Raw genomic sequence first — 19,415 nt, forward strand, 5'->3', positions numbered from 1 at the left:
ATCTGAAACTAACTGCTTGGACTGCTTTAATGATTTGGTTATTTTGACAAGCACATTTTACCTGTTTGGGATTGTTTAAGTTTCATGCTTTGGGACACCTCAAGAGGGAGCAATGTATGATCTGAAATATGTTGGGTTTTAATAAATTTGGGACATTGGCTCAAGTGATAGGTTCACCTTTGGAACATGTTACAATTGCATGTTACATGGTCAGGTTGAAAAAAAGACAAGTCCATCCAGTTCAACCATAAAATAAATGAAAACAAATTGTACAATCCCATATACCCAATTCCAGCGGAAGGCAAAAACCCCAGCAGAGCATGATCTAATTTGCTACAGCAAAGCAAAAAATTCCTTTCTGATCTCTCTCCCCCCCCCCAAGAGGCAATCTGATTTATTTATTTTCCCGGATCAACTTTACATTATAAATGTTAGTACCCAGTTATATTATGTACATTTTAGGAAAGTATCCAAACCTTTCTTAAAGCAATCTACTGAGCTGGCCAGAACCACCTCTGGAGGGAGTCTGTTGCACATTTTCACAGATCTTACTGTGAAACCTTTCTGTATTTGGAGATAATTTGTTTTCCCTCTAGATTTAAACAGTGCCCCCTTGTGTTGACTGTAAAATGAATAACACCAAGTTCACTATATGGACCCCTTATATATTTGTACATGTTGATCATATCTCTATTATTGTCTTGAGAGTAAATTCAGTTCCTCCCTGATATCCTTTCTGAGAACTGGTGCCCAAAACTGAACTGCATATTCCAGATGAGGTCTTACTAATTTGTACAGGGGAAAATTATCTCAAGTCCATACCTCTAAATACAAGAAAGTACTTTGCTTGCTTTGGAAACCGCAGCTTGGCATTGCATGTTAAGCTTGTGATCTACCAAAACCCCCAGATCCTTCTCCACGGATTCCCCCAGTTGTACATCCCCCAGTATGTATGATGCAAACGGGTGGAATATGTAATGTTTCAGAATCTGCAGCCTTTGCCCCCCTCCCTGTGATGGCAGGCTAGGGATTTTCGCCCCTGCTTTTGCTTTTAAAACATGCCTGGTCCAGACGACAACATAATTCAATAGGTTTCTTGTGAATGAATGCCTACCATTGTAATGACAGCTTGTTTTTGGTGAGGTGCTTTCTTAATCTTTTTGATCTTGCTCTTCTCGGGTAACTGCCTGCCTGTACAAGCAGATGGCTATACTGAGTCTGTAGGAGCTGGACATTGATCCCATGATCTATTAATCATGGGTGCAATGCTGTCGGCCACCTTAACTTTTTTTTTTCTGCAGAATGCATTTATTTAAAAAAGTAAAAGTTCACCTCTTAACCTTGTCATCCACCTCCTTACTCGGCAGCATGTCTCGCCATTATACGACAGCGTTAAAGTGGTTGTAAACCCTTTACAACTACTTTAACCTACAGGTAAGCCTAGATTTAGGCTTGCCTGTAGGTGCAAGAAATATCTCCCAAAAGCGTGCTGCTACTAATGGCATCATGCGGTTAGTGGCGGCTCCCGCATGTATGGAAGTGACATCATTGCTGCTCCGGAGCAGCTATACCCGGAAGTCACGGGTATCATGGTGGCGTCGGAGGAGGTGAACGAGTGCTGCTGGGGGTTCGTTCTTGGGTAATGAGCTAGTATGCTATGCATACTAGCTCATTATGCCTTTGTCTTGCTGGTTGTCTTTGTTGTTTGACAAGAGGGTTTACTTCCTCTTTAACCATTTGACCACCAGGCACGTAAACCCCCTTAATGACCAGACCAATTTTCAGCTTTCGGTGCTCTCACATTTTGAATGACAATAACTCAGTCATACAACACTGTAACCAAATTTTTTCCCACAAATACAGCTTTCTTTTGGTGGTATTTGATCACCTCTGGTTTATTTTTTTCGCTATAAATGAAAGAACAAATTATAAAATGTTCTTCATTTCTATTATAACCTTTTGCAAAAATGTTTCTTCATAAATTTGGCCTAAAATGTATACTGCTACATATCTTTGGTAAAAAAAAAATATTGGTTGAGTGGGTGAAAGTTATAGGGTCTACAAGCTATGGTACCAATTACTGAAAATTGATCAATTTGATCACACCTGAAGTACTGACAGCCTCTCGTTTCTTGAGACCCTAACATGACAGAAAAGTACAAATACCCCCCAAATGACCCCTTTTTGGAAAGAAGACATTCCAATGTTTTTTGAAGTTGTCAATTCTTTCTTTGCAAAATCCCCAAGATTTTTTTTTTTGTTCACAAAATGTTGATATTAGCAGGTTATTTCTCAAACACAGCATATGCATACCAAAAATTACACCCCAAAACACATTCTGCTATTCCTCCCGAGTATGGCGATATCACATGTGTGAGACTTTTACATAATGTGGCCACATAGAGAGGCCTAACATGCAGGGAGCACCATCAGGCATTTTGGAACACCAGGCCAATTCTGACGTTCCTCTCCTACATGGAAAAATCATCATTTATTTGCTAGAAAATTACATAGAACCCCAAAACATTAAAAAAAAAAAAAAGCATATATAAAGCAAAGACCCTAGAGCAGGGGTGTCAAACTGGCGGCCCTCCAGCTGTTGCAAAACTACAAGTCCCATGAGGCATTGCAAGGCTAACAGTTACAAGCATGACTCTCACAGGCAGAGGCATGATGGGACTTGTAGTTTCGGAACAGCTGGAGGGCCGCCAGTTTGACACCCCTGCCCTAGAGAATACAGTGGCGGTCGTTGCAACTTTATATTGTGCACAGTATTTTCGCAGCAATTTTTTGAACGTGTTTTTTGGAAATAAAATGGTTTTGTGCTTTAAAAAAAAAAAATATATATTTAAGTTAGCCCAATGTTTTTGCATAATATGAAAGATGAAGTTACGCCGAGTCAATAGATACCCAACATGTCGCCCTTCAAAATTGCACACGCTTGTGGAATGGCGCCAAACTTCGCTACTTAAAAATCCCTATAGGTGACGCTTTAAATACTTTTGCAATAGTCACAGATCCAGCCACAGCGCTGCGGACACCCATGCTCCCCCCTCTTACACTGTACCGATTGGTACAGAGAGGAGGGAGGAACCGGCATCAAATGACGCTGTTTGTTTACATGTGATCGCTCCGTCATTGAACGGAGCGGTCACGTGGTAAATGGCCGCTATCAGCGGCCATTTACCGCGATCCGTGATGCGCTGGGTCCTCTGGACCCAGTGGTCGCGGACACTCCCGTGTGCGCGCTCTAAGGGGCGCGATTCTGGGAGGACGTCCCAGAGTTAAGGAAGCCGTATTTCGGCTACGAGGCGGTGGTTAAGTGTGGTACATCCAACTGTATTGGATGTGCAATACTCCTATAAATGACTCTGGCCTGATCCCTGCTACACACAGACCAGGGAGAGAACATTCATCATGTGCCTTGGGACTTTTTTGGTTAAAGATGAACTACACACTAACTGGCACTAATCCATCATTTATATTTTGACAACTAGAGCCAAGGTTCACACAGCAGCAGTACAGGAAACTGCATGTAAATTGGACAGGAATTGCACTGCATTCCTATTCAAATCACATGTGATTCTTTGCAGTGCAATTGGAATACATTCATTTGTATGAACTCAAATTGTACTGCGCAAACAAGTATTTGTAATTGGTATTGGCAAAACAAAGTATCAGTCCTCGTTCTAAAAATTCTAGTGTTGGTGCTTCCCCCCCCCCCCCTCTCTCTCTAAATACAGAAACGATGCTTTATTTCACATCATTATACAGTAGAAACAAAATGTATACAATTCCATCAAAAGAATCAACACAGGAGTGCACATAACGGCGTAATTATATCAGATTGTGGACATAACATGGAGCTGAAGCTCCTCGCCCAGACTAGCTGCCCCATCCTTGCCCCTTATGATGTGCATATATATATATATATATATATATATATATATATATATATACACAATTTTTTTTTTATTGCATCTTTTTTTTTTTTTACAAATTACATTTAAACAGGGCCGCCATCAGGGGGGTACAGGCAGTACACCTGTAAGGGGCCTGGAGGTCCACCCCCTTATATAAAAAAAATGTAATTTTTTATTAAAGGGACAATTTTTTTTTTTTGAAGACCCCGGATGGAAACCCCCCCCCCTTTTTTTTATTTTTTTATAAAAAAAAAAATTCTAATATTTTTTTTATTAAAGGGCCATTTTTTTTTTTTTTAAGGGTACGGGGACCTGGAGATCCCCAGGGCCCGGATGGAAACCCCCCTTTTTTTTATTTTTTTATAAAAAAAAATAATTCTAATATTTTTTTTATTGAAGGGCCAATTTTTTTTTATGGGTACGGGGGGCCCGGAGATCCCTGGGTGACAATCCCCCTTTTAAAAAAAAAAAAAATATATATATATATTATTATTATTAAAGGGCCCGGATGGCAACCCCCCCTTTTTTTTATAAAAAAAAAATATTTTTTTTATATTCTTTTTTTTTTTTATTAAAGGGCCCAGAGGTTTCTTTTTTTTTTTATTATTATTATTAAAGGTCCCAGATGGCAACCCCCCTTTTTTTGTAATTTTTTTTTTTTTTTATAAAAAAAATAATTGTGTGTGTGTGTATATATGTATGTGTGTATGTATATATATATATATATATATATATGTGTGTGTGTGTGTATATGTGTGTATATATATATATATATATATATATATAATTTATTTTTTAATAAAGGGCCCAGGATTCTATATATTTTTCTTTTTTTGTAACAATTTCAGGCGCAGCAGCACCCCGCCCCCCCCCCCCCCCCCCTGGTTCTCTGCTCCAGGGGGCCCATGCCAGAAGCTGTGTAAGGGGCCCCATAATTCCTGATGGCTGCCCTGCATTTAAAGACCAAAACCCAAACATAATGTTTTCACACTTATAGGAGGCAGCCCTCCCTGTATTTCAATCTCTACCCCGCATGTCTTCAAAGAAAAGGGATAAAAAAAATCTAAAGTGCTCTTCATGCTTACTTTCCATATTATATATGTCTACTGTTGTGAATATGTATTTAGTGATTTCAGAGTGAGAGGATATAAAGAAAAAAAACGGGGCATGGGGGAGGTAGTTTGAGAGGCTCCACCCTCCCCCCACCCCCCCCATAAGCCAACATACAATTTTTTTTTCATATATACACTCTTATAAATGTTTGTCCCGTATCACTTTTGGAGGTTGAGATCATGAGACATTTTTTTGATTTTTCCTTTTCTTATGCTTATTCCTCCTAATTTGATTGGAGGGTGGGATTGTATCTATCTGTTATCTATATATTTATATTTTTTATATTTTTATCTCCGGTGCATAATATTGCCATCTTGCCCATATTTTTCTGAATATCTCTTGTTGGTTTCTAATCTCATGCACCCATCTTTCTGCTTCCATTGTTACCTCCTACTTCCCTTTTCCATTGTTACCTCCTACTTCCCTTTTCCATTCCTCGAGCGTGGGGCATTTTACCTGTTTCCAGTACCTTGGTACTAGTTTCTTGGCTGCGTTTAATAAGTGTGGTACAACACTTCGTATAAGCTTTTAGTGATCCTGTAGTTCCATGGAACAAAAGATGCAGGGGTGTTGACTCTATAGGTATACTAGATATTTTTTGTAACTATGGGATGACTACTTCCGAAAAACCTCTTTTTTGGGCAGGACCACCAAATATGAATAAACAAGCCCCTATCTACATCCTCTCCAGCAGCGATTATCTGCTGTTGAGTATATTTGTTGATAGTCACATCGGGGTTCAGTACCAGCTACTCAAACTTTTATAACATTTCTTGTGTAGCTGAGCTTCTGTAAGTTAAATACTTTACAACAAAAACAAAAACTTCATAGAAGCAAAGTGAATGTATATTCCAGTTTTTTCCCTTTCTTTGAAAACAAATGTGGTGGTGTTCTGTCCACTAAGGACCAGTTTATACATTTGGGATAATAGATGGTTGGGTTTTGACATCTTCAGACAGTCTTAAATGTAGTGAGGGAGTTTACTGTTCTCACCTGGGGTTTTAGTTTATTGAAAAAAAAATCTCCATCCTGCTATTGCCATATCCCCTTGTGACATTACTAATTTAGACTGAGGCATTGGCACGCTCATTGGGGCATACCTTGAGCACATTGTATTCCCGTCTGTTTCCCATGGGCCCAACACTCCCCTTTCCTCACCTGGGGGGAACCATGGATACCCTCCTAATTGGGCCAATGGGGATGTTCTGGGCACATATTTACTGGTTTTATTCACTATCCCACACTGCCAGTATGTTTAATGTTAGAGGTGATGTCCGTTTCGATAGTCCCCTGGCCCTGGTTGGTATAAACTGCTCCCGCTAGATTCCTACCGGCCATGCTATCCTCTATTCATTGCAACCTAAGAATTTGTATGGGGAGTCATGACACCAATTTGTAATGCGTACCAGGGACATTGCTCTATAATACAGGCCTATATCTGGAAGCCCCATTTCCCCCCCTAATTTCTGTTCATTTGCTATTCTGGCATTTCCGTCTGCAAGTATTTGGCCAGTAACGGTGGTACATTTACTAGGTAATAATATGGATTTCTCCAAGTGTATTTTAAAGTTAGACATGTTCCCATACCTCTTTACTTCCTGCATTAATGCTGGTATTGATTCCTCTGGTTTTGAAAGGAAAAATAATAGATCATCTGCATATGCTGATACTTTATGCTCTCTAGTACCAATTCCCACCCCTGTTATTCCCTTATTTTTCCTTACTCTACATAATAATGGTTCCAGGGTAAGGGCAAATAATATAGGGGATAGGGTGCAACATTCAGAGCATTTCCTACCCTTCTAATTGACCTCACCCTTACCTACTCCCCACCGGCCTACTCTTACATAGCTATCGCCTCCTTCCCCCTTTTTTCAAATACATACCTCGATCAACACATATGACAACATAATATCAATCTACCATTCCAACATACACGTACTATAGTTCCATTAAATGGCCTTCACTTTGGGGGAGGACATTGATCTCAAAATTAGAGAAGCCTTCGATAAAAACGCCTCCCAACTCATTAACAAAGACGAAGAGATAAAAAACGGTTTCAAGGAGCACAAAAAACTAGTAACCAAGCACCTAAATAGGAAGTGAGATATCTCCTTAGAAACGTACATTGAACACAAAATTGTTCCTAGAGGCCTAAGAGACAGAATTGTCCCGGCAGAACATCTCCACAATGAAAGATTCCTTGTCAAGTGGAAAGACCTCTGTATCAACCATGGCCTTAATAGTTGAGGAGGAGAAAATCCAACTGGTTGAATTACGTGCCCAAATTGAAGAAAGTGCCAAGACTCTAGATCTATCAAAAGAGGAAGAAGAGTTCACTCGACAAAATGAAAATTTTAAAAAAGAGATAGAAAAGGCACAAAAAAATCTCAAAATAACCAAACAGTCTAAATATAGACGTGATCTTCTTGACTTCGAGAATGGCCAGGTATTTGACCTGACCATCCGAAGAGGTAGAAGCGGTTCGTCTAGAAGAGGTCGCGGCGCAGACTCTCGTAATAGAAGAGGCGGCTCTCCACCCGAACAAGGAGTAGAAAACCCACAACGTACAGTGACTTTTTAGAAAAGGAGGGGACATGTCCCCTTGCAGGGAGACCAGCAATCACAAAAAATATATGCAGAAACGAACCAAAGGGGGAAATCCCAAAAACGAGGGAAGACAGGCTACCGCACGAGGAGTCGGAATCAATGAACTCCAGAATCCCCAATATGACGTCTAGGGAGGACAGAAAGGTTGTTAACTTATCATCCTTTCCCCTTGAGCATAGGCACGTCCAACTATTACAACGGGGTCTATCTTTTTCTCCGACTTCAAATATGGAGGACTTCACGGTGTATAAGGACGTGGTCCTGTTCTTAAGGAAGGTTTTCTTTCGATCCCTGTATCAACAGGAGGATCTGGTAAACCCACAACTTGGACCAGATGACCAGCAGGCCTTGGAAATCCTCAACTCTCTGTTAGAGGAATCTGAGGATATTCAACCTGTCAGCCCTACATCTATACGACGTGTCAATCTCAACATTAGATCCACCAAAATGCCCCCACTTAACAAGAATCGCTGGCTAAACATCTTCCTTGAGGTAGTACAGAGAGATCTGGGGGAACTGCCCTGGCTAAACTATAGCCGGGACAACCTCTCCAAGATGGAACGTAAAGCCCTCTCGGAACTAAAGGAAGCCAAAAAGATAACTATTAAAAAGAGCGACAAGGGGGGTAACGTTGTCTTGATGGACAACGAGGATTATGAGATAGAAGTGAAACGTCTCTTGGGTGATCTTAATACCTACCGTAAACTGGAGCATGATCCCTTCCCGTGGGTAGTTGGAGAGCTCAACCACAAATTGGATAATGCCGTAGAGGCAGGACTCCTGCTGAAACGGGAATTTGACTATCTTTCGGTAGAAGATTATAATATCCCGACCTTCTACTGTATTCTAAAATTGCACAAGTCTCTCCAGAAACCCCCGGGGAGGCCTATCGTTTCGGCAATCAGGGGACCTATAGACAGAATTGGGGTGTATTTGGACTCTCTGTTGAAGGACATGGTCGGTAGTCTCGACTCATATGTCCAGGACACCGTGACGTTTTGTTTAAAATTGCCGACATCAAAGGAGATGAGGGGGCGTGGCTGATTGGAATCGATGTAGAGTCGCTCTACACCTCAATTCCTCATGACGTTGGAATCAATGCAGTGAGACTTTTTCTGGAGAAACATTTTCCACTTCTGGGGCCCCAGAACGAATTTCTCCTTGACCTCCTGGAGTTTGCCTTATCTCATAATTTGTTTCAATTTGCATCATCGTTTTACCAACAGATTAAAGGTACCTCCATGGGGGCGGCATGGGCTCCGGGGTATGCATGCCTTCACTTGGGCCTGTGGGAGGAGGAGGATGTATTCGTGTCCCCTATGTATCGCAGCCACGTACACACGTGGCTGCGATACATAGATGACGTGTTTGTCGTCTGGAAGGGTGACATTGAGAGCCTTCATCTGTTCATTGAATATTTAAATCTCAATGAACGTAACATCAGGCTTAAATACACGTTCAATAGATCCCAAATTTCCTTCCTAGACCTCAAAATTGGCCTAGAGGGTGGCAGGATTTCTACCTGTACCTTTAGGAAGGATACCGCTGCGAACACCCTGTTGCAGGCTGATAGCCACCATCCACAGTGGCAAAAAAACGGCATCCCAATGGGTGAGTTTGTCAGGATCAAGCGTAACTGTTCCGACCCTTCCATGTACTATAGGGAGGGCAGGGACCTTTATGCTAGATTCCGGGAAAGAGGCTACTCACACAAGCAAATTTGAAGCGCAAAAAAGAAAGTAGCCACACGCAGCAGGGAAAGCTTGCTCCTCAAACAAACACATAGAAGTAATGGGAGAAAAAACGGCGAACCTGGTTCAGTGAGGCTAATAACCACCTATGGGTCCCAATGGGACCAGGTCAGGAAAATTCTGGAAAACCATTGGGATATACTTACCAGCAACATAAATCTAGCTGCCATTGTAGGCAACAGGCCCAAAATGGTGGCCCGTAGAGCCAAAAACCTTGGGGGACCTGCTGGTCCAGTCAGAATACATAAGACAGCCTAATAAATCATGGCTGTCTGAGTACCCTCGTAGTCAGGGCATGTTTCCATGTAATGGGTGTCAAGTCTGCCCTTTTGTGGACAGAACACGCACCTTCATGGATGCCACCGGGACCAAAGAATACGAGATCAGAGATCTCATTAACTGTTCGTCTGAGTGGGTCATATATATGATTACCTGCCCTTGCCAGAAGATGTACATAGGCAAAACAAAAAGACAACTTAATGCGGAGTTCCGGCCACAATTTCACTTTTTAAATATAAATACCCCTGTAATACACAAGCTTAATTTATTCTAGTAAAGTTAGTCTGTAAACTAAGGTCCTTTTTGTTAGGTTGTTACAGCATTTAGACACTTTATAAAATATAAATTGACTGGGGCCATCTTAAGTGTGGGCATCATGAAGCCAGACTGTATGACTTCCTGGATTTCAGCCTTGCAGACCTCGCACATGCTCAGTGCTGCACAAGCAGTGTCAGATCAGGTTTCAGCACCTGTGCTGTCCAAGTCACATGATTCTTTGAGACTGGGGAGTGCACAGACTCCTGGAAAGTTACACCCACTACATTCCCAGGAGTCTGTGCGGTGTAGGTTAGGAAGCATTAAGCACCTAGGTGCAGGAAGTGGGAAGATTAACTATTCTGCCTAGCAACAACACTTTGAAGGCATCTAAAATTATTTATTTTTTTCGTAAAGGACTAATGACATTTTTTTAAAACTACTGATGTAATGTTATAATTATGGGTGGAACTCCACTTTAAAATCAGAATAGGAGAGCACTTGCGAGAGATAAGGAGAGAGAGGGACAGGGACAGAGAGGGGAAACAGGAAAGCCCAGTGGCACAACACTTCTTGGACTACATCTGCCCACTAGAAGAGGTGATTTTGACAGAATACTCCTCCAGAAAGAAAAATGGTGGATCTATACTCTCAAATCTCTCATGACACTGGGCATGAACACTGAACTTACCATGCAACCCTTTTTGGAGCAGTAGCTGTCACACCTACCGTTATTCCGTTATTCCTTAATTTTAATTTAATTTCATATTTAATTTTACCTTGAATCTAGTCTGCACGACTACATGTGGATGTCACCTGTCAATGTGACTGGTCCTGCCACTATGTGTAGGCTTACGGCTGCACCTGCATGCGGTAGATTCTTATGTAACTCACGTCTCAGGCAATTTATCCCCTCCTTTCCCCCTCCTCCTCTTTCCCTCTCCCCTTCCCTCTGTCCTGCTCTCTCTCCCCCCTCATTTCTCGTTGTTTACATTCCTATATTTGCATCATGTATTGAATTCAGGGTAATATCTGCCTGACACCATATGTATACACATAAATCTCCAGACAGATATATATATACATAATAATCTTTCTGACTTTATTACATGTTTTTTTCTGTGTTTTTTTCCGCTTATTCTGGCCTCCCTTTTCCAATTCTGTACATTTAACTTGGACCTACCCATTGTTAGGGTTTTCGTCTTCTTTAGGCAGTGAGACCCAAGTCTCTAGATTGGCATTTTACACTGACAGACATGTGTGTATATAGCTGCGTACCAACACACATATGTGGGAATTTTAAATATACAGGTGGTTCTCAAAAAATTAGCATATTGTGATAAAGTTCATTATTTTCTGTAATGTACTGATAAACATTAGACTTTCATATATTTTAGATTCATTACACACAACTGAAGTAGTTCAAGCCTTTTTATTGTTTTAATATTGATGATTTTGGCATACAGCTCATGAAAACCCAAAATTCCTATCTCAAAAAATTAGCATATTTCATCTGACCAATAAAAAGAAAAGTGTTTTTAATAAAAAAAAAGTCAACCTTCAAATAATTATGTTCAGTTATGCACTCAATACTTGGTCAGGAATCCTTTTGCAGAAATGACTGCTTCAATGCGGCGTGGCATGGAGGCAATCAGCCTGTGGCACTGCTGAGGTGTTATGGAGGCCCAGGATGCTTCGGTAGTGGCCTTAAGCTCATCCAGAGTGTTGGGTCTTGCGTCTCTCAACTTTCTCTTCCCAATATCCCACAGATTCTGGTCAGGAGAGTTGGCAGGCCAATTGAGCACAGTAATACCATTGTCAGTAAACCATTTACCAGTGGTTTTGGCATTGTGAGCAGGTGCCAGGTCGTGCTGAAAAATGAAATCTTCATCTCCATAAAGCTTTTCAGCAGATGGAAGCATTACGTGCTCCAAAATCTCCTGATAGCTAGCTGCATTCACCCTGCCCTTGATAAAACACAGTGGACCAACACCAGCAGCTGACATGGCACCCCAGACCATCACTGACTGTGGGTACTTGACACCGGACCTCAGGCATTTTGGCATTTCCCTCTCCCCAGTCTTCCTCCAGACTCTGGCACCTTGATTACCGAATGACATGCAAAATTAGCTTTCATCCGAAAAAAGTACTTTGGACCACTGAGCAACAGTCCAGTGTTGCTTCTCTGTAGCCCAGGTCAGGCGCTTCTGCCGCTGTTTCTGGTTCAAAAGTGGCTTGACCTGGGGAATGCGGCACCTGTAGCCCATTTTCTGCACACGCCTGTACACGGTGGCTCTGGATGTTTCTACTCCAGACTCAGTCCACTGCTTCCGCAGGTCCCCCAAGGTCTGGAATCGGTCCTTCTCCACAATCTTCCTCAGGGTCCGGTCACCTCTTCTTGTTGTGCAGCGTTTTCTGCCACACTTTTTCCTTCCCACAGACTTCCCACTGAGGTGCCTTGATACAGCACTCTGGGAACAGCCTATTCGTTCAGAAATTCCTTTCTGTGTCTTACCCTCTTGCTTGAGGGTGTCAATGATGGCCTTCTGGACAGCAGTCAGGTCGACAGTCTTACCCATGATTGCGGTTTGGAGTAATGAACCAGGCTGGGAGTTTTTAAAAGCCTCAGGAATCTTTTGCAGGTGTTTAGAGTTAATTAGTTGATTCAGATGATTAGGTTAAGAGCTCGTTTAGAGAACCTTTTCATGATATGCTAATTTTTTGAGATAGGAATTTGGGGTTTTCATGAGCTGTATGCCAAAATCATCAATATTAAAACAATAAAAAGGCTTGAACTACTTCAGTTGTGTGTAATGAATCTAAAATATATGAACGTCTAATGTTTATCAGTACATTACAGAAAATAATGAACTTTATCACAATATGCTAATTTTTTGAGAACCACCTGTACATATATTTTTCTCGTGTTGTCTATACTTTAACAGCTCTCATATATGCTTGTCCGTTGTCTGTAGCATTGTGCTCTGTGTTTTGTGTTGTTAAGAAATAGGGCCAGGTAACACATTCCAAGCACTATGGCCCAGATTCACAAAGCCTGGCATTTACTCTGCTCCGGCGCAGTGTAAATGAGTTACACTCTGCCAGAGTAAATGTGTCAGAGTTACCCTGATTCACAAAAGACCATGCACCTACTCCAGAGCGGTGCAGTGTGGTGTAAGTGCCATGGGGATGTGCACAATTTGCATAAAGCACGCCCTATTACTTAAGTCACAGCGTAAAGTTACGCCTGCCTGGAGTATCTCCACTGAGCATGTGCAGTACTACGCCAAGGCAGTGTAAATCTCCTGAGCATGCTCAGCAGTTAACTACATCAGTGTAAGTTACTCCGAGTCCGTTTAAGTGACTCTGAGTCGGCTTAAGTTATGCCGCGTCAGTGTAAAGTTACACCGAGTCAGCGTAAGTGGCAAATAGGATAGCGGGTGGGAAAACCTCTGGGTCTGACATGCCAAAGAGTTTTGAGCGAGGGGGATATTTTCACAAACTAGGCAGCTGTTGCACATCCCTCCTTATATGCTTTGCAACAATCACAGCAGCATTTGGCAAGATTGTAGCGATATGCAGTATTCAAATGTCAGGGTGCAGTCCTATGTTACATAGTGCACTGTCCCAGGTAGTGTGTGCCCAAAACACACATGGTTGTGCTAGAAATGACAAAAGTCTCACTTACGACATGACTTACCCCAGCTTTTGGTGGGGTATCTTTTGGGTGTAACTTTGACTTAAGTCATACTGGCGTAACTTACGTTGCTTTTGTGAATCAAGTGTAAGTCACAATTTGCATATTTGCATGTTAATATATGCCGGAATTTGCCAGTTACTCCGTGCCAGTGTAAGTCACTTACGCTGCACTTTTGGGGCCAGATTCACAAAGGTTAGCGGATCTTTAGATCCGTGTAACCTATGTGTTTTAAGATCCGCCCTCGCAAGTTTGTGAGGAAAGTGTCAAATTCACAACACACTTACCTCCAAACTTGCGACGGCGGATCCTAACTCCCCCGGCGGAATTCTAATTCCGCGGCTGGGGGAGTGTACTATTTAAATCAGGCGCGCTCCCGCGCCGATTTAAATACGCATGCGCCGTCCGGGGAATTTCCCAGCGTGCATTGCTCCCACTGACGTCAATAGGACGTCAGTGGTTGCGACGTGAGCGGGACTTGCGACGCGCGTGTTCGTGAATCGGCGTACGCAAACGACGTAGGAAATTTCAAATTCGACGCGGGAGCGACGGCCATACTTAACAATACTTACCCCTGCTTTTAGCAGGGGTAAGTATACGACGGGTACCGCGCTACGGAAACGACGTAAGAACACAGCGTCTGGTCCGCGTACGTTCGTGAATTTCGCGTATCTCGCTGATTTACATATTATTCAATGTAAATCAGCGGGAACGCCCCCTGCGCCATTTTTAAATCCAAAAAAAGATCCGACAGTGTAACACAGTGGGGTAGATTCAGGAACAATTTCCGCCGGTGTAGACTGAGATGCGCGGCGTAAATGCCAATTTGCGCCGGCGTATCTCCGCGCCGTATTCAGCAAACAATATTACGCCGTAACGTAGATTTTTTTTTTTCGTTTGGACCTTTCCACGCCGGTGCGGCGTGGGCGCCCATTTACGCTGGTCTGAACTAGCGCGGCCCTGGTTTTTCTATTTTAAATATGCAAATGAGGGAGTTGGTCCGATTCAGCAAATTACGAATTGCCGGCGCAGGCTACTCCCGGTGCGTGTAACTCTGGTTTGCAGCGGAAAGTTACCCTTTATAAAGCAGGGGTAACTTTACACCAAACTTGCACAGGTCAGCTGGAGAGCAGCTAAAGCAGCAGCGTTACAAACGAACTGAGCAACAACACTTGCTGGACAACACATCTGTGTGCCAACATGCCAGGGGCAGCCACTCTGTGGCCCATAGAGGCGGTCCCCATGTTGGGAGAGGCCCTCAATAATTACAGCCCTCTCCTCTGGACTGGTCATCCGCCCACCTGAGGATTCCTCATCAGCCATAACTGCCCCACCACAATGCAAACCACCTAGCTTAGAAAAAAAAAAGCTTCAGTACATTTGCACCTGCAGGGCGGAAGTCTGGGCTGATTCATGGACTGGGCGTTGGTAGTGGGTCGGCGTAGCTCAGGGATCACGCCGGGGCGCAGTTCTGAGCATGTGCAGATTGGGGCATTTACCCCTGGATGTCACTGAGCATGTGCGGTCTAAGATGCGCCCCGCCGTGACCCCTGCGCCACACTCCCCGCTTCATTAGCATAGGGAGCCACCCATTTTATTCTACCCCGCCTTACGCCGCCTTACGCCGTGTAAAATCCGCCACGCCGGGGCAAGAGACAGGAAAAAAGTTTCCTGAATCACTAGCATGCCTCTCTGCGCTGCTCCGGCGCAGTGTAAAAAAGATGCAATGGGCCGGACCAAAGATCCGCTGATGTTCCTGAATCTGGCCCAGTGTGACACTGTCGGATCTCAGCCCTATCTATGCGTAACTGGTTCTATGAATCAGGTGCATAGATAGGACCAGCAAAAATCAGAGATACGATGGTGTATCTGTAGATACACCGCCGTATCTCTTTGTGAATCTGGCCCTTGTAGTGTAAGTCTTGGAGTAACTGGGCCAGATTCATGAACAATGGTGCAGATTTGCACCGGCGTGGTGCATCATTTTTAGACTACACCGGTCCAGCGCGGAGAGGCAGTTAGGTGATTCAAGAAACTTTTTTTGTCTACGATGCCCCAGCGGAGCAGATTTTAGACGGCGTAAGGCGGGGTAAGGCCAACTGGGAGTCACCCTATGCTAATGAAGTGCCGACCGTGGCGCAGGGGTCACGCCGGGGCGCATCTTAGACCGCACATGCTCAGTGACATCCAGGGGTAAATGCCCCAATCTGCACATGCTCAGAACTGCGCCCCGGCGTGATCCCTGAGCTACGCCGACCCACTACCAAAGCCCAGTCCATGAATCAGCCCAGACTTCCACCCTGCAGGTGCAAATGTACTGAAGCTTTTTTTTTTCTAAGCTAGGTCGTTTGCATTGTGGTGGGGCAGTTATGGCTGATGAGGAATCCTCAGGTGGGCGGATGACAAATTTCAGCCCAGAGGAGAGGGCTGTAATTATTGAGGGCCTCTCCCAACATGGGGACCGCCTCTATGTGTTGTCCAGCAAGTGTTGTTGCTCAGTTCGTTTGTAACGCTGCTGCTTTAGCTGCTCTCCAGCTGACCTCTGCAAGTTTGGTGCAAAGTTACCCCTGCTTTTATGAGGTGTAACTTTGCACCGGAAATTTTCAGCTCCGCTCACCGGGAGTAGCCTGCGCCGGTCAAGCTTAAGTTGATGAATCGGCCCAAAAACCTCATTTGCATATTTAAAACACAAAAACCATAGCCGCGCCAGATCCGACCAGCGTAAATCTGCGCCAACGCCGCGCCGGCGTGGAAAGGTTACACCGAGGCGATGAAGTCTATTTGGAGGCGTAATCTGGTTCTCTGGGTAAGGCGCAGCGATCCGCCGGCGCAAATCTGCACTTACGCCGTGCATCTACCAAAAAAACGGTGTAAGTGCTTCATGAATCTGGCCCAGTGCCTTTGTGCATCAAGTGCATTTTTACGCCGGAGTAAATTGGAACTTACGCCGATGAGGAGTATCTTACGCCGGCGTAAGTGCTTTGTGAATCTGGGCCTATGAGTCTATTTTCCAAATACTAGATTTGTTTTTCTTTTTTATCACTGATTGGAGACAGACGTGCGCCGATAGCACATAAAGGAGCGGCGCACGCCCCTCTCCTCCTGTCCAGACGAAGCTACGCACTCACGTTGCGAAACGCGTTGACGTCACTGGGCGCCGGACGCCATCCTAACAACGCCCTCAACCGCAGCGGGAACTAAAGAACTTATTAAACTCAAGGATAAGAAGAAGGCGCGAGCGGATTGTAGCGAAAGTCTACCACCTCCGACCGCATCCGTGCACATGCAAGGCACCCATGCCCTCCGCTAACAAACAGACCCGATATTCCACGGAGGAAAAGTAAAGTGGAGGATACGATCTCACATACGCCGTGTTTTTTTTTCCACATACGCTGCTAACACAGACGCATCTGGAGGTTCGCAGATGCTGTCAGCAGCATACCTGCCATGCAGATGATGGGAGAATACATCAACACAGTGCCGTCCCGAATCTACTAATCCAGTAACTGGTAAGATCGTTCCACTTCTCCTATCGTGCACTTTTATCAGAAAATCGGGGGGGGGGGGGGGGGCTGTACATGTCCTGCTCTTGAACAATCAGCTGTACTGCCATCAAGCATGTCACTATATGAACGCTAAATATTGCCTCCATTAAAGCCCTTTCCTTCTTCCTTCCCCTCGTTTGAAACTACAGGAAACATCAAGGGAATTGCATTTGTTCTCTCCCCCTTTTTTTGTTTTTCCTTCCAGGACTGTCAAATTGACATAGAACTGTCACTTCAGTGGATCCATTGACCATTTTTTTGGTCTCTTTTTGCAAGACAGGACTATTTATATTATTGTATTTTCTCTTTTTGCAAACACCCTCACTGTACAGTGCAGCAATTTCCTGGTTCATTTAGTTTTTTTTTTTTTTTTCCCCGTAGGGCCACTTCTGCTGATCATTCCTCTTAATTTATACCCCCGGTCTCACACATGGTCAAATTTGGCCAGAATCTTCAGCAGAAGTTTTCTACTAGGCGTCCGGATCGCCATCACTGTTGTCTTTCATGTTTGTCCATGTTAGTGTTTATATGTGGTTTCTGTGTCACACCTTCATGAACTTCATTCATTGGTGTAGTACTGGCCGGCCTCTGTTTGTAGGTTTGTAATTAGAGCTTTTTAGCTCAGATGGTATTGATGTTTTTTGATATCTCAGCTAATTTATATTTTGTAAATTACATTTTTCCTATATCAAAATAAACTTTTTACTCATAATATTGTCCGTCACTGCCATAGTAGCCCCTTAGTCACCCTTAGGGATACCATTTCTTGGTTTTTCTGTGGGATGACACCCCCTTGTTTTGTATAGATAGGGTGCAACCCTGTCGGGTGCCATTACGTATATCCAAGCAACCCGATAGGGTTCCATTTACCTTTTACCCTTGCTCTCGGTCCCACATATAATGCTGATATCCAGCCCAACATCTGCTCCCCCAGACCTATTCCTTTAACCACTTAACCCCCGGACCATATTGCTGCCCAAAGACCAGAGCACTTTTTGCGATTCGGGACTGTGCCGCTTTAACTGACAATTGCACGGTCGTGTGACGTGGCTCCCAAACAAAATTGGCGTCCTTTTTTTCCCACAAATAGAGCTTTCTTTTGGTGGTATTTGATCACCTCTGCGGTTTTAATTTTTTGCGCTATAAACAAAAATAGAGCGACAATTTTGAAAAATAATAATATTTTTTACTTTTTGCTGTAATAAATATCCCCCAAAAATATATAAAAAAACACTTTTTTTCCTCAGTTTAGGGCGATATGTATTCTTCTACATATTTTTCGTAAAAGAAAATCGCAATAAGCGTTTATTGATTGGTTTGCGCAAAAGTTATAGCGTTTACAAAATGGGGTATTTTTATGGCATTTTTATTAATATATTTTTTTTACTAGTAATGGCGGCGATCAGCGTTTTTTTTTTTCCGGTACTGCGACATTATGGCGGACACTTCGGACACTTTTGACACATTTTTGGGACCATTGGCATTTTTATAGCGATCAGTGCTATAAAAATGCATTGGATTGCTATAAAAATGCCACTGGCAGTGAAGGGGTTAAGTATGTCCCTGGGTGTGTTCTTACTGTGGGGGGGGTGGCCTCACTAGGGGAAACACTGATCCTCTGTTCATACATTGTATGAACAGAAGATCAGCATTTTCCCCCCTGACAGGACCGAGAGCTGTGTGTTTACACACACAGCTCCCGGTCCCCGCTCTGTAACGAGCAATCGCAGGTGCTCGACGGCGATCGAGCCCGCCAGGCACACGCACGGCAGTCGGGGGCGAGCGGGGGGCGCGCACGCGCCTCCAGCGGCGCGCACGTGCCGTTAGTGGCCGCTCAAAGAGCCGCCGTATAGCTACGGGCTCTCGCCCAGGAGAGCCGACCTGCCGCCGTATAATGACGGTGCGCGGTCGGCAAGTAGTTAAGTACCTCCATCATATAGACCCAATTCACTCTTATCGAATGCCTTTTCGGCGTCCATTGATGGCACTATTCTTGGTATTTTATTGGGTTCCTTTCTGCATCCAATGGAGTAAATTTAATGGCCTGGATGGTGTCATCTTTAGTTTCCTGGCCCATCATAAAGCCCGTTTGGTCGAGATGAATTACTTGTGTTACCTTATCCTGTAATCTAGTTGCTAATATCTTTGCTAGTAATTTGGTGTCTGTATTGAGAAGGGAAATAAGTCTGTAGTTTGTGCAATATTGTGAATCTTTCCCAGGTTTTGGTATGACTGTCACGTA

Source organism: Rana temporaria, chromosome 10 (genome assembly GCF_905171775.1).
Source record: "Rana temporaria chromosome 10, aRanTem1.1, whole genome shotgun sequence".
Classification (NCBI taxonomy): Eukaryota; Metazoa; Chordata; class Amphibia; order Anura; family Ranidae; genus Rana; species Rana temporaria.